A 4,638-nucleotide genomic window follows, 5' to 3' on the forward strand; every position below is an offset into this window, starting at 1 on the left:
CTCATTGCCTCTTTTGCAAATCACAACACCCAAAAGGAGAGAGAGAACAAAAGGAAATGAATGCCCTGCCACAGAGGCGGGGTGCAGGTAGGGGGGATTGAGATTTGGAATAATGAGATTTGGAGATGACCACTTGACTAGAGCCATTACTGACTGCATTCCACGGGATGTCAAAAGATTGCGTGGTCGCCCAGTATGAGATGGTTAGATATCTTCTTTAAGACCCTGAACGATCGGTTTGAGGCTGTTCGTGTTCCTAGTACGTGCGTGCATCATTGGAATACATTGACAGTGACAAATGGAGACGTTACTGGTGCCCCCTTGAGCAAATTGATGAGTAACTGGATGTCAAGTGATCAAGTGATTTCTAGGAAAAGCTTAGGAGAATTGGCAATAGGTCTTCTTTAAATGTTTGGAAGAATTCACTAGTGAATCCATCAGGACCTTGCTTTTGTTTTGGGAAGACTTTTGATTTCAGTTTCAATTTCCTTGATATTAACGGGTCTACTCAGGTATTCCAGATTTTCTTGTTTCAAGTTTGGGAAATTATAGGAATCCAGGAATTTATCTATTTATTTTAGGTTCTCTTCTTTTGTGTTACTACTTTCTTTTTTTTTTTCTTTTTTTCCCCTTTATTTTATTTTATTTTTTTTAAAGTTGTAGATTTACAATTTTTTGTGCTTTGGTTTCAATTATACAATGATCAGATACCCATCCCTCCACCAGTGCCCATTTTCCACCACCATGGATAATATCCCTCCCACCCCCATCCCCCCATCCCCCCATCCCCCCTGTCTCTGTGGCAGGGCAATCCCCTGTGTTCTCTCTCTCCTTTTGGGTGTTGTGGTCTGCAAAAGAGGCATTGAGTGGCAAACATGTTCAGTCCATAGTCTACTTTCGACATGCATCTCCCCTCCTGGGAGGATCCTCCAAACATCCTTTATTTGGTGCTCCCTTCTCTATCTGAACAGCCCTTTCCTCTAGGATACCCGGCTGGCCTCTAAGTTATGGAGTAATCCTCCTGGTGCTGATCTCAGCTATTCTTGGGTATTAATCTCATACTTTGTTACTTTATATTCCCCAGATGAATGCAATCTTTCTATGTCTATCCCTCTCTTTCTGACTCATTTCGCTTAGCATGATACTTTCCATATTGTACCACTTGTATGTAAATTTCATGACTTCATCTTTTCTAAGAGCTACATAGTACTCCATTGTGTAGATGTACCAAAGTTTCTTTAACCAGTCATCTGTTCTTGGGCATTCAGGTTTCTTCCATTTTCTGGCTATTGTAAAGAGTGCTGCAATGAACAAACAAGTGCAGATGTCACTTCGACTATACATTTTTGCCTCTCTGGGATATATTCCCAGGAGTGGTATTGCTGGGTCAAATGGGAGCTCAATTTCTAATTTTTTGAGAATCGTCCATACTGTTTTCCAGAAGGGCTGAACCAGTCGACATTCCCACCAACAGTGAAGGAGTGTCCCTTTCTCGCCACATCCACACCAGCATCGGTTGCTTTTGTTCTTTTGAATGTGGGCCAGTCTCTGAGGTGTGAGATGGTATCTCATTGTGGTTTTGATCTGCATCTCCCTGATGATTAATGATGTAGAGCATTTTCTCATGTGCTTTTTTGCCATTCGGATTTCTTCTTTGAGAAAGTTTCTGTTCATTTCATTGCCCCATTTTTGGATGGGGTTGGATGTTTTCTTCTTGTGGAGTTTAACCAGTATTTTGTATATCCTGGATATCAACCCCTTGTCAGATGTGTATTCGGTGAATATCCTTTCCCATTCTGTAGACTGATTTGTATTTTGGTCACTGTTTCTTTGGAGGTGCAGAAGCTTCTTAGTTTAAGATAGTCCCATTTATCTATCTCTGTTTTCACTTGCTCGGCCAGTGGCGTGGCATCTTTGAAGATACCATTAGCTTCAATGTCATGGAGGGTTTTGCCAACTTTATCTTCAATGTACCTTATGGTTTCTGGTCTGATGTTGAGGTCTTTAATCCATTTTGATCTTTCTTTTGTACATGGTGTTAGGCAGAGTTCTGAGCCTATTTTTTTGCATGTAGCCATCCAGTGATGCCAACACAATTTATTAAAGAGGCTTTCCTTACTCCACTTCACATTACTTGCACCTTTATCAAAGATTAGATGATCATATGATTGAGGGGAGATGTGAGTGTATTCAACCCTGTTCCATTGGTCTGCAGTTCTGCCTTTGTTCCAGTACCATGCTGTTTTAATTATTACTGCTTTGTAGTACAGTTTGAAGTTCGGGAGGTTGATTCCTCCCAATTTCTTTTTCCCAAAAATTGCTTTAGCTATTCGTGGGGGCTTATTGTTCCATATAAATTTCAAGAGTGCTTGCTCCATTTCTTTGAAGAATGTCATGGGTATCCTTATAGGGATTGCATTGAATTTATACAATGCTTTCGGTAGTATTGCCATTTTGACAATGTTAAGTCTCCCGACCCATGAGCAGGGGATATCTTTCCATTTCCTCATGTCCTCTTTTATTTCCTGAAGTAGCGTTTTGTAGTTTTCTTTGTACAGGTCCTTTACTTCCTTAGTTAAGCTGATTCCTAGGTACTTGATTTTCTGGGGCACAATTGTGAATGGGATTGTTTTTTTCATGTTGCTTTCTTCTCTCTCACTGTTTGCGTATAGGAAAGCCATGGACTTTTGGGTATTGATTTTATAACCTGCAACTTTACTATACGAGTCTATTGTTTCTAGGAGTTTTTTTGGTGGAAGTTATTGGGTTCTCTAAGTAGAGTATCATATCATCTGCGAATAGTGAGAGCTTGATTTCTTCCTTTCCTACCTGAATGCACTTAATATCTTTTTCCTGCCTAATCGCTATTGCAAGTACTTCCAGTACTATATTGAACAGCAGTGGAGAGAGTGGGCATCCCTGTCTCGTCCCTGATCTTAGAGGGAAGGCTCAGTTTTTCCCCATTGAGGATGATGCTTGCCGTAGGCTTGTGGTAGATGGCTTTAATTATGTTGAGGAAGGTCCCCTCTATACCCATTTTGGCTAGGGTTTTCATCATAAAGGGGTGCTGGATCTTATCAAATGCTTTCTCTGCATCTATTGATATGATCATATGCTTTTTATCTTTTCTTTTGTTGATATGGTGGATTATGTTGATTGATTTCCGGATGTTAAACCATCCTTGCATCCCTGGGATGAATCCTACTTGGTCATGGTGTATGATCTTTTTAATGAGTAGTTGGATTCTATTTGCTAGTAGTTTGTTGAGGATCTTTGCATCTGTGTTCATCAGGGATATCGGCCTGTAATTCTCTTTCTTTGTGGTATCTCTGTCTGCTTTTGGTATCAGTGTGATATTTGCTTCGTAGAAACTGTTTGGAAGTGTTTTTGATATTTCAATTTCGTGGAAAAGCTTAAAGAGCATTGGGAGTAAGTCCTCTTTAAAGATTTGGAAGAATTCACTAGTGAATCCATCCGGGCCAGGACTTTTGTGCTTGGGGAGACTTTTTATTACCATTTCAATTTCCTTGATGGTGATAGGTCTGTTCAGGTATTCCAGGTCTTCTTCGTTCAGCCTTGGGAGTCTGTAGGAGTCGAGGAGTTTATCCATTTCCTCGAGGTTTTGATGTTCCGTGGCTTAAAGCTTCTCAAAGTATTCCCTGAGGATCCTCTGAATTTCTGTGGTTTCTGTTGTAATGACCCCCTTTTCATTTCTGATTTGGTTTATTAGGGTTTTCTCTCTCCCTTTCTTTGTGAGTTTTGCTAGAGGCTTATCGATCTTGTTAATTTTCTCGAGGAACCAGCTCTTGGTTTCATTGATCTTTCGGATTGTTTTTTGGGTTTCCATCTCGTTAATCTCTGCTCTGAGTTTTATTATTTCCTTTTTCCTGTTCGGGTTGTGCTCCTTTTTTTGGTCCTTCTCCAAGCTCTTAACCTGTGAGATTAGGTTACTTATGTGTGCTCGCTCCTCCTTCCTGAGGAATGCTTGTAGAGCTATAAACTTTCCTCTTAACACAGCCTTTGCTGTGTCCCATAAGTTTTGGTAACTCGTGTTCTCATTTTCATTCGTTTCTAGGAATCTTTTGATTTCCTCTTTGATTTCCTGTTTAATCCACTCGTTGTTCAATAGTGCACTGTTTAATTTCCAGGTGTTTGATTTAGTTTTCTGTTTTTGTGTGTGATTTACTTCTAATTTCAGCGCATTATGGTCTGAGAAGATTGTTGATACAATCTCTACCTTCTTAATTTTATGGAGGCATGTTTTGTGGCTCAGCATGTGGTCTATCTTGGAGAATGTTCCATGTACGCTTGAGAAGAATGTGTATTCAGCTTTTTGTGGATGAAGTGTCCTGTATATATCTACTAAGTCCCTTTCTTCCATTGTTTCCCTCAAATGAAGTATGTCCCTGCTAAGCTTGAGTCTGGTTGATCTATCAAGAGGTGACAAAGCAGTGTTGAAGTCTCCCACTAGTATTGTGTTGCTATTGATGTCTTTTTCCAAATCTATGAGTAGTTGTTTTAAGTTCTTTGCTGGTCTCTCATTAGGTGCATATACATTTATTATTGTAAGTTCTTCCTGTTGTACAGATCCTCTGATCAATAAGAAATGGCCTTCACTGTCTCTTATGACCTTCCTCA

The sequence above is a fragment of the Sorex fumeus genome, unplaced genomic scaffold (assembly GCF_029834395.1).
Source record: "Sorex fumeus unplaced genomic scaffold, SorFum_2.1 ptg000073l, whole genome shotgun sequence".
Lineage (NCBI taxonomy): Eukaryota > Metazoa > Chordata > Mammalia > Eulipotyphla > Soricidae > Sorex > Sorex fumeus.